Source organism: Sinocyclocheilus grahami, unplaced genomic scaffold (assembly GCF_001515645.1).
Source record: "Sinocyclocheilus grahami isolate Dianchi unplaced genomic scaffold, SAMN03320097.WGS_v1.1 scaffold103.1, whole genome shotgun sequence".
Classification (NCBI taxonomy): Eukaryota; Metazoa; Chordata; class Actinopteri; order Cypriniformes; family Cyprinidae; genus Sinocyclocheilus; species Sinocyclocheilus grahami.
The window spans coordinates 1,504,493-1,517,277 of NW_015505282.1; positions in this window are offsets into that span (position 1 = coordinate 1,504,493).

A 12,785-nucleotide genomic window follows, 5' to 3' on the forward strand; every position below is an offset into this window, starting at 1 on the left:
TGCAAAGACTTCAGTGAAACTGTGAATTATATGGAACCGAGCCATGAAAAGTGAACAACAGCCTCTACTGTCTCTAGAATGAAACATTAATATGGATGGCAATGATGACTTAGTCGTTCTTAAGGGGCTCAATGCTAGCTCGGTGAGAGGTCAAATAGAGCAGTGAATACACAAATGAAAGCAGCTAGGAGAAAATAGATTTGATCAAATGGCCAACGTTCTTCTAGAGAACTTTTGGCTGTGAAAGGGCTGCCCTTGTGTTGCCATGACAATCTTGCAAGATCATTCACAAGTAAAGGTGTGCCTATTCTAATTAGTCTTTCATTTAAGCAAAACCCACATTATTTTCTGTTATTTTATACCAAGATTGTGCATTTTCAGTATTTTACATGCAATTTCTACCATTGAAATGTAGGCATAGTTTTGTTTTTCTTTCAAATTTTCTAAGACACAAATGTAGAGAATTTGAGATGTGTTGGGAGTTACGATGTTTCCTTCTTTCTGCAATTTGTCCTACTATGTTGGCACTGGATGCCTGAATCTGCTCTTGCCCATTAACTTCATCCATGACTGTTTCAACCCTGCAGTCCATTGAGTTCTGCGGGATTATTAGGATTATTCGTTTTGCTACCTCAACTTGCAGATGGTTTTGACATAGGAGCCCTTTGGTAGTAAAGCAAAAATGACTTGTATCTTGAGGGACTGACTGTCCCTATAGGCTTTTGTCGATCAGGTTGTATAAACATGTTGGCGGTTTGATCGGCTTTCGTGCTGTACTGTATGTAGCATTTTAGATGCACGGATAACACTGGCTCGTCATTCCCAAAGTCACGGTCCCGTTCTGTCGGAAAGCAGTTATACATTCCGCATGCACATATTTGTATCTAATAAAACATGTTTTTGATAGAGGTAATGATTTTTTTGGATCATAAAGGTCCCAAGTTATGCATCTCGACTGCTTCTAAGACCAGTGTTTGGGAAGAATCAGGTTGACCGATCACCTCTAAAGTTGGAAACGCGTCGTTATGCGTGTTTCCTCAAGAAACTAGTATAGTCACACCATACCATAAGAGTTTGTGCCCTTGAAAATCAAGCCAAATGCAGTCTGTGGGCAGTATCTTTGTTTGCGAGAAATGCGATTGGTCGCATTTGCATACGTCAAAGGCTCGCATCTTATCTCTTGATGGGATGCTGTGCTTACACCTTTTTTGTGGGTTTTTCCTTGTATGGAGTCGAAGCTTTATGGAGCAAAAATGCCTTTTGCTAACTGTTCGGCTGTGCTCATAATTCCAAGTACTTTCTAAAGTTTCGTAAGAATTCTCCGAGTAGAGTCTTAACGTTGTAAAGGTTCGGCGTTCAGTGTAGTATGATGATCGAATCCCTTCTCCCATACCCCCTCAGGTTAATGCATGAGAGTGGAATGATTAGGCTCGGCTAAAGATTGATACCTTTTCTATATTTCTTGATACTATTGATATTGTGATTACTTTTATCAAAAACGCTTGCCTTTAGGTTCCATTTTTTACTGCTCATAATCCAGAATCCTACCAGTAAACTGGGTTAAAAAATGTTTTTGGTGATTTTATTTTGCAGTATTAAACTATTAGTGGGAAAATGAGTCTAGCAAGGCAATACTCGTGATTTAAGTCCCCTTGACTTGAGAAAAGTGAGTTTGTTGTCGCAGGCCCAAGAAAGCAGGTCGACCAACAGCCGGACAACTCAACTCGACATCCTTATCAGACCGCCTTTTGCATATAAAAAGATTCAGCCAAATATCCTTAGTTCAGTGCTTTATAAACGGCGCGGATTGTAAAGTACGAATTACCTGAGGAAACAAAAAAAATGGACGCTCTAACTTTAGACCTCTCATTCGGTCCCTCGAGACCTACAAGGCCACAAAGACTATTTATTTTGTTTCTGATGTCTGTACAATGTGTGATGTTTCAAGTTAAAGAAAAAAAAAACCTTACAACACAGAATACCTCAGATAATAAATCCATGTAAATCTTGACAGCCTCCACGTGTAGATAGAGCCTTGTTCACTGCCTCCCCATCTCTCGCGTCTCTTCTTCTATCATTTCACTGCCCTTTTTATGTTGTGGAGGTTTCATTACTTTCCTTTCATGTTTGTTTTTTAGTCCCAGGAACAAATGAACCATTATTTCATTCATCGTTCACCTGTGTGCTTGACAAGGTTAAGCGGCGTTCACACTGACAGCACTTTGCGAGTCACTCGATTCCAATGAGAGTTGGCAATTTGAGGCGACTTGAGTGTTGATGATGTGACAAAGTGTTGATGATGTGACATTGGTTGCCAGTGAGGTGGCAACCAATGGGAGCCTAGACTGTAATTCGTCACCTGATTCATTTGGATACTGTGGTTGAGTAGGAACGTCTTCTGGCAACCAACAGTACAGCAGACTCGTGACCGCCAGCGTTTTTATCGATGACAGTGTGAATGCCGTTTTAGGAAGGGAAGACATTGCCTCAGTAGTAAATGCTTATTTTTACAGTCCGTTTCAAAGTAACGCAGTAATAATCAGGCCAAGTACCATGTTTCTAATTGCAGATTTCAGTCTATTACCGTAAATTAAGTTGAGGCTCAATTCAAAACCAGATTTTAAAGTGAAAAGGTGGGCTTTGTCTTTTTCAGAGGTAGTTTGCTAAGCATAAGCCATAGTTTACGCATTTGTCGAACGTAAATTCATCATTCATTCTCATTATCAGCTAAACTGAATGTAGGGGGAAAAAGAATAAAAAATTTAAACTCTTAACATACTTAAACTTTTTATGTATCTATACATACTTTAGGACAAGCTATAGGTTATTATATTAATGTGTTCTTAAATATATATACACTCAACAGTCACAGTGCATTGTATATAATGTTCTGTATAGTTATATACTTATCTTCTGGAACGAGATGTTTATCTCTTCCTCATTTGATTCAGGGAACAAACATTTCAGTGCAGTATATTTAGACTCTTGTATACCGCATTTGTATAGTTCGTTTTCATCTTCTCACAAGTTTCTTTTATCGTGCTCATACTGGAATGGTAGTTAGTCTTGAAGTGAGCTAAACAAAGAATAAATTAAGTTATTGTAAGGCATCTAACGCTGCAGTGGTGCAGACAGCTGTTTTTTCCACAATACTGTACAAACAAAAATATATATTAAGAGGAAGCGCAAACTTTTTAAGGTGGATGTGTATATAGTCTCGTGCCCATTCCGTGATTTCATTTATTAGATTTTTTTTTACCATTTTGGTTTAATAACAGCTTTTTAAGTGATTATAAAATATTCAATGTAAATAAATTTTCCCCGTGGAAAAAAAAGTTATCAGCCAGGTTTTGCGGTATTGCTTGTTATTTTTGCTTGCTAAATGTACATGAAATTTCAGTTCAGAAGTCGGATGGTTAAATTATTTGTGAACACTGGATCTCTATCGGACGATGTCCTAAAATCATCCTTAATTCATTACGATGAAGAAACGCGCCCTGGGTGTGCTTTGCTGCAACTGCTTTTTCTTAACGATAATGATGTTTATTACTATTATAATTTCTCGTGTGAAGTGAAACGTCTCCGTGGCTGTGAGCTGGTTGTGTATGAATGTGTGAAACTGCTTGAGGTTTTTAATTTTTTGCTTTTTGCTCATGCATTTTGTGGATAAACCATTTCTTATACACTAAATTGGACGGTTTCTGATAAGACAAGCCTCTGAGTAGTGGTTTTCTTGATCATCTGTGGGGAAAAAAATGAAAAAGAAAAACGATCCTTAAACCATTTCTCTATTTACCTTAAATCCTATTATTAAGCCACAACTACGAATCCCTCAGGGACAAACGACTCTGATTCAATCTATTCAGGTACTTTCTCTAGATTCTGCGGCCTAGCTGTTAAAATGCGACAAAAAACGTACATATTTTTTGAACAATTGAGCAGAATAAAACGGTCGCTCGTGACGAAAGTCATTTTTAACCTGTTGTCGCTTCATTTCTTTTCCTCTGTCCTTTTTAGTTTTTGTATTCTTTGTATCCAGACTTAAGTACAATATACGAAATGAATGTCAAGCTGAAACTTCAGGTGAAGAGCAACACTCAGCCAGACAGTGCTTTTCATTACAATTTCTTCTGCACACACTGTGCCTCAAATGCCTGAAGACAATAGAACACTATAGCGACAAACACCACATCAGAGCCCTCAATGATAGTGGTCGACCGGTTTCAGCACTCCTATACAGACGTACCTCTACAGCGCAAGGCCTGATCTTTCACATTTGCAGTCAGTAATTGGTAGTTTCGGTCTCTGCTTTTAGCATGTAAGTATTTCAGCGAAAAAACTGCCTCTCGATATGTGAATGGCTTTACATTGCGGTCTGATTTTCTGGTTTTAATTTGTGCTTGCTTTTTTGTTCTAGAGCTTTTAGGTGCCTACTCTTATTGTCAAAAAAGCTCAGATACTTAACGAAGGATTTATGAACTGGCTGTGTTATGCTGATTTTCGTCTGTAATTATTATTAGAAAGACCGGAATCGTGCATATTAAAGCGACATAAGAGGTCGCGTGAAACATTTACTCCTCAATTAGTCTTGGTGTTGAGTTTTGTTGTTATTTTCCCTCAGATTTGCAGTCCTTGGAACATTCCTGTTGTTCTCGTTGTTATGGGTTTTAGTTTGCGATGCCTGATAACAGGCAGCGAGTTTGTTGTTTTCCACACAGGCTTGGATTCAAAAGTTCAGGCTTGATTTAAGGCAAAAAAATGAAATACTTACATGTTAACTCGTTTAATACAAGACGGAACGGGTTTTTAAAACACAGTGTGGGATAAGGTGCTGCTTTTTCCGAATCTTCTCTGTTTTCGATATACCTCAGACCATCTAGATCGAAAGGAGTGCTTTTTAGGAAATGGCATCTTGACCTGTAACACACTGGTTCCTTCGAGTCAGTCCAATTGTTGGAAGACAGGCGCTCCAGAACTGGAATAGACCTCATTTCAGTATATACTGTTTACTCTTTGAAAAAAACATTGTATAGTTTAATATTTTCTTGTACTGTAGATTTATTTATGTATATTAATTTGTTCTTTTTTGTACTGTGTGTTTGACTTATTCTAGACTATTATCGATGTCCGTGTTAGAGCACTTACGAGGATCACTATTATTTTTGTTTGATTGCACTATATGTTTTGGGTTTGTTTTGTTTTCCGTTTGAATGCAAATTCTTATTTTTGAGCTGGGCTAATGAATAATAAGCTGTCTCCTAATGTATGTGATTTTTAAAAAAAAAAAAATTGAAAAGGAAAAAAATGATTAGATTTTCTGTGGTCTAATTTAAAAACAAACAAAAAAAAAGTTTTCTCTTTCTTTTTATTTGCATTGACCGTTAAGCAAAATGCTGATTAGATCCGTCTTTGTGCATGTGTGGAGTTTTACTGGTTATATTTTACCCATTAGGAAAAAAATGCCATTTTTCAACATTTTAATTGTAATATTGTGCAAGTTAGTATTCACTGGATGCTAGAACCTTCTTATGAAAACCACTATTCTTCTAATAAATTTTTGTTGTGAAAACGAAGTGTTGAGACTGCTTAATGGTGTTGTTGCATGTTTCTACTGTTGTCTCGGATAAAATATTCATTTTTTGTCACGTCATTTGAGGTTTGCTGATTAATATTCAAGAAATCATCCAAGTCTTAGATATTTTCTAATCTAGTGAACGATTAATGAATGCTACATTATTTCAACCCTGTCACAGGAAGCGTGCCTTATAATCAATCACTAATTATTATTATTATTATAATTATAAAAAAAATAAGCCATTTCATTTATCTTTAAACATGTTTTGCACCAACCTGTAGCATTCAAAATTTTCCAGGGTTTAATGTTAAAGAGTTGAAAATCAGTGCAACATGTCTAATAGCAGCTTTAGCAGACAAATATCGTTGCACCACTGCACATTTTCTACAGTCAATATTGTTATATAATGATCACTGAAATTTTCACTGAACTAGACATCCTGACAAGGCCAATATAAACATAAACTTTATCACTATACTGTCAATATTATCGATATTTTGTGTTTGCCAATATACTGGCCATATCAAGCTCCATAAAAAATTGATCACTGTTATTTAGGCATCACAGAGTTGAACTATGGTAGAGAGATTAGCAAGGACAAGGCCATGTCAAGCTCAATAGTTCAACTCTGTTTTAGAAACAAGTGAGCGCTGTTATTTTTTCCTGCATGACAGAGTTGAACTATTGAAACATCATTGCACCTCACCACATTTATTGTTGTACATGGTGCCCTCCAAAAAATACTGATCACTATATTTTTTTCTCCCTGTAACAGAGCTGAACTACTCTAGAGAGACTGACAAGACCATGTTAAGCTCAACAGTTCAATTCTATTATGGAAACAATTGATCACTGAATTTTTCCATCATTGCACAGTACTATGATTACTGTTGTATCCCCAAAAATCCTGATCACTGTATTTTTTTACCCTCATAACAGAGCTGAACTACTCTAGAGAGACTGACAAGACCATGTTAAGCTCAATAGTTCAACTCTGTTATGGAAACAACTGATCGCTGTTATTTTGTTCCCACATCATTGCACCTACCACATTAACTGTTGCACTTTGTGCCAAAAAATCCTAATCACTGCATTTTTCCCCATAACAGAGTTGAACTAGTCAAGTCAAGTCACCTTTATTTATATAGCGCTTTTAACAATACAGATTGTGTCAAAGCAACTGAACAGCATGCGATGAATGAAGCTAAAGTATTATACGCTGTAGAATCTACTGTAGAGAGACTGACAAGGACACATCAACCTGAATAGTTCAACTCTGGTATGGAAACAATTGATCACTATATTTTTCCACCCATAACATCATTGCACTGTAACATGTTTATTGTTGTTCCCCCCTAAAAAAATCCCAATCACTGTATTTTTCCCCTCATAACACAGCTCAACTACTCTAGAGAGACTGACAAGGTCATGTCAAGCTCAATAATTAAACTCTGTTATAGAAACAACTGATTGCTGTTATTTTGTTTCTGCATAAGAGTTTAACTTCTGAAACATCATTGCACTCCACCATGTTTACTGTTGTACTTTGTGCCAAAAAAAAATCCTGATCACTGTATTTCCCCCCATAACAGAGTTGAACTACTGTAGAGAGATTGACATGGACACATCAGCCTCAATAGTTCAACTCTGTTATGGAAACAAATGATCAACAATTGTTTTTTTCCTCTGCATAACAGAGTTGAACTACTGAAATATCACGGCAGTTCAAAATATTTATTGTACGTTGTGCCAAAAATATATCCAGATCACTGCATTTTCTCCTAATCAGTATTTTATATGCTTATATGCACACACACCTTATTTTCCAAAATCACTTGCATGTGCATGTCTCTTTGTGCCAGGGACAGAGGGTATATGCCTAATAATGACCTTCTAATTTTGGCCACTTTCTTTTCTTTTAGGAAACCAATTATGTTAAAGTGCCATTTAGATATTAACCAGTCAGCAACATCAAGATGTTAAATGGCTACACCATTTGAGATTAATCGCAATGTTGTTGTGTACTGTGCACGCAGGCCTTAAATGCATTACATCAGCGAAATCATTTGACATCACCCATTTTTGATTGGTCCATATTTTAACAATACCAACAACACTACACTTACCCACTAAGGGCCTCCGTTGTTTTAAACTGACATATGTCAGTGAGAGGAAAGGTCAGGTCCATAATCATAGAGCCTTTCCTACTGTGCACAGTTGCAAGCACTCAGCAAGTGGCCCATTACTGAATAACAACTGCAGAAAATGGATTCAATTAAGAAACTGAGGACAATTCACAAAGAACATTACACTCTCACAGGCATGTACAAGAAATTAATCTATGTCTGTCTTATTCAGTTGACAGTTTACATCCAATACATTGCTAAACACTGACAACTGATATCATCTAAAAGTTTATGTTTTTGTTAAAGCACATACATAAATTATATTAAACAAATGTAATACTTTCTAGATGGATAAACTAATTTTTGATAGTTTTCGGACTCTCTAATATGTGAATGACATGCTTTCATGAGCATGAGTTTAAAAACTGATAAACTTTTGCACAGATAGGGTTGGGAAGTGATTATAGCAAACAACACTTTAAAAAATAAAGGTTCTTTTTTTGGCGTTGATAGTTTCATGAAGAACCATTAACAATCACGGAACCTTTCCATTGGACAAAAGATTGTTTGTAAGGGAAATTTAAATGTTTTTCAATGTTCTTCATACTAAGAAAATTCATTCTTCTTTTTAAGGAAAGGTTCTTTAGGGAATTAAAAATGGTTCTTAGATGGCATCAGTGCTTAATTTTTGTCATCATTTACTTACCCTCAAGTCTTTCCAGACCTGTATGTGTTCATTTCTTCTGCAGAACACAAAATAAGATATTTTAGAGACAACATTGGAGCCATTTGATTTACACTGTAAACTTCACAGATTAAAGAAGTTCCTTTAAATATCCTATATGCACGGTTGTTTGCTGCCTCCAGTAGTATATAAAGTCCAGGGATTTAAACTATGCTCCAATGTCTTCATAGCAGCAGAAATTAGAGCAACAGGTCTGTAATCATTAGACAGCTTGGATTAGACAACTTTGGTACAGAGGTTACCTTTCTTCATACTAAGAAAAAATGGTTCTTTTAAGAATCTTTTTAAGGAAAGGTTCTTTAGGGAATTAAAAATGGTTCTTAGATGGCATCAGTGCTTAATTTTTGTCATCATTTACTTACCCTCAAGTCTTTCCAGACCTGTATGTGTTCATTTCTTCTGCAGAACACAAAATAAGATATTTTAGAGACAACATTGGAGCCATTTGATTTACACTGTAAACTTCACAGATTAAAGAAGTTCCTTTAAATATCCTATATGCACGGTTGTTTGCTGCCTCCAGTAGTATATAAAGTCCAGGGATTTAAACTATGCTCCAATGTCTTCATAGCAGCAGAAATTAGAGCAACAGGTCTGTAATCATTAGACAGCTTGGATTAGACAACTTTGGTACAGAGGTTACCACAGCTAATTTGAAGCATTGTGAGTTGTTTAGGTTAAAAATAGCTGTGTATGCTTGAGCAGCAGAGGTGCGGAGTTTATATGGTGCACGGACAGGGATTCAAGCCTCTTGTTGTGGCTGAGAAGGATGTTTTGATTAATTTATTGCGGAAACAATAAATGCTTTTATATGGTGTGAATATTGCAAGGTTTTGTTGTTTATACTGTTCTGAAGGTTTGTATATAATACACTGGTTTTATTAGTGGTGGTTGCTTAGGCAAACATCACTATTATTATTGCTATAGTGAAAGCTTAAGAGTCCTAAACCCCTAATAGTATAAAACGTGAGTGTGAAACCCATTTTTTATCTCTACTTCTACAAAATGAAACTTAAAGAATGTGCATTAGTTAGGTTTTTTACTTTTTTATTCAATTCATGAAGGTGCTGTACACTTCATTATTTTCTATCGTATGCAACGCTATCATGTTTTGTATATTCAATTTAGTTGTTTTTTACTTAATTATTTACTATTTCATTTTTTTATTTATAAATTTGTACAATCTACCAAGCGCTGCATCCATTTTCAAGTTTCCCACCCATTATTACAACATTGTGGTGAAGTTCACATGCGTTCATTTTATAAATACGATCTTTTTGACATGACTTGAACGCAACATACCACATGGATAATACTTACCTTCCAACATCTGCCTTTTAAGCAAATCAGTTTTGCAAACCTCACATAACGTGAATTAATATTTATGACCCAATCCATGTTTGGCTGCATCCAAAATCACATATAATTTCACACATGGGTGATTCTATAATTGGAGATACATTTGGCATTTCAGAAAGTTATGGAAGTTTTTTTCTGTATCTTATTGAAAACATTTAATTTTAATAATTCAGTGCTTGCCAAACACAAGTTACTTCCTTTTTTTTTTAGTGCTTGCCAAGCAGATGTATTTTTAATGGAAAAAAAACCCCAGATGTATTTATGGTATTGTTTGTCAACTCTGTTACGGACAAATTAGGCAATGTGTAGAATTAACAATAAATCTTAACAGGAAAAATCCTTCTTGTTTCATTAGACAAACAGTCCTTACATTCCAACACTTGAAACTGAGATAATATTTTACCTAAGCACACCTTAAAAATTATGTCTTCACAGAACCGTCCACTTGGAGCAAATATTTTTCATCTGAAAATATATTATATACAATATCCAGTAAATAAAAAAAATGTTGAAATATTATAAGGGTGCAAAAATAAATCGATAATGTTTATTAGATTTTAAAACAACAATTTTATAGTTTTTTTGAAAATAGTTCAAATAAATAAAATGAAATAAACAGTCAATAAATAAAAACAATAAACAACAATAAATAAAATATTTTATTTATAAAATAAATAAATAAACAGAGTTGACCCTTTAAGTAATAGAATTGTAAAGTAACAGAATTGACAGAATTGTCCGGTGGACTGTCAATTCTGTTACACTATTGTCAGCATTGTTACTCTACCCTGGTAACAGAATTTGACGGTAACAGAACTGACAATTTTATTTATTTTTTGCCAAAAACTCCACTTGCTAGCATAAATGCTAAGAGCACATGGCACTAATGAAATCATGATTAAAAGACTTTTAAATAACACAAAGTGTGATCAATGAAAAATGTTGTTTTCCTTTTGAAATTGTGGTAACAAATTTTGACACTTTATAAAATAACTCTTGGTGTAAGAACTTTTTAGATTAAAATATTTTCTCAGCGAGAGCACACAGACTTTTCAATGCTTCAGATCGTAACAGTGAGGGAAAGTGACAATTTCCTGTATCTTACATAGTTGTGGGAGATAATTCCACCAATTTAAAGGCAAAGTATGGTACGGTAACAGGGTTGACGCAAGATTCACGGACACACGTTTTTATAAGAAAAAATAATGTTGAAGAATTAGGTAAATGACTCTTTAGGGCTTTCATAAATAAAATGAATGAAATATTACCAAAAGAAACGTACAATAAAATATTTTGATTACACAATAATACATGATGGGAAAAAATGCACTGACTAATTCAAACAACAAGAAATCATGATTTTCAGCTATTTAATTAAATTATTATGGCCTGTAACATCTTGTAATTCATAACGGAGTAATACAGAATTAAATATAACCATTTGAAAAAAAAAAGAATGACTTTGGACACCAAATGTACCTGCAATTATAGAATCACTCATACTGTATACTGTAGGTGAAAAACAGTATGTGAACAAAGTAGTGTCTAAATTCACGGTATTCATAAAATAACAAGCGAAAAGTATTCTGAGAAGAGAGCTGCTGAAGCGTGCATCTGATGGGACACTTTACCTCCCATGAGGCCACGGAGAGGATTTGTGAATGGCAGCGGAGCAACACAACTGACACTGGTAGGTCACATGACAATGACTACATAGTCTGGATTGCATGCATACTACACGCATTTATACTCTACAGAACATACTTTTTAATGGTTTTATTTAATATTAGTATATCTTTTTAATAGAAGTAGGCCTATATAAATATCCCTTTCAAGGACTTATTTTAGACAGCCATTGTGTGCTGAGCCTGCTATAGACCATAGTCAGGGTAGCATATTTAATTTTTGACAGGAATGAAAACGAATGCCGTAAAAGCTTAGCAATCAAATGTTCTCACCTGGCTCTTGCTGCTTTATGAATCACCTTCTCCAATGGCTTGTCGGCGTTTCATTAGGGTTTGCTGACAAATTTCCTGTGGTTTAATAAGGAGCACCTAGCTGATCTTTATGTTGTCTCATCACTTTTATTTTTAAAGCGTCTTCTTCTTTGTGCAAATTTTAATATACATTAAAATGTAATTTATTTCTGTGATCAAAACGGAATTTCCAGCATCATTACTCCAGTCTTCAGAGTCACGTGATCTTCAGAAATCATTCTAATATGCTGATTTATTATCAGTGCTGGAAACTGTTTGCTGCTTAATGTTTTTTTGGAACCCTGTGATACTTTTTTTCAGGATTCTTTGATGAATAAAAGATAAAAAGAAGAGCATTTATTTAAAATAGAAATCTTTTCTTCTTTTCCCAAGTACAGGGATATCCTGGACGAAAACCTTCTCCAGAGTGCTCAGGACCTCAGACTGGGCCGAAGGTTTACCTTCCAACAAGACAATGACCCTAAGCACACAGCTAAAATAACGAAGGAGTGGCTTCACAACAACTCTGTGACTGTTCTTGAATGGCCCAGCCAGAGCCCTGACTTAAACCCAATTGAGCATCTCTGGAGAGACCTAAAAATGGCTGTCCACCAACGTTTACCATCCAACCTGACAGAACTGGAGAGGATCTGCAAGGAGGAATGGCAGAGGATCCCCAAATCCAGGTGTGAAAAACTTGTTGCATCTTTCCCAAAAAGACTCATGGCTGTATTAGATCAAAAGGGTGCTTCTACTAAATACTGAGCAAAGGGTCTGAATACTTAGGACCATGTGATATTTCAGTTTTTCTTTTTTAATAAATCTGCAAAAATGTCAACAATTCTGTGTTTTTCTGTCAATATGGGGTGCTGTGTGTACATTAATGAGGGGAAAAATTAACTTAAATGATTTTAGCAAATGGCTGCAATATAACAAAGAGTGAAAAATTTAAGGGGGTCTGAATACTTTCCGTACCCACTGTATGTATGTATATATATATATAT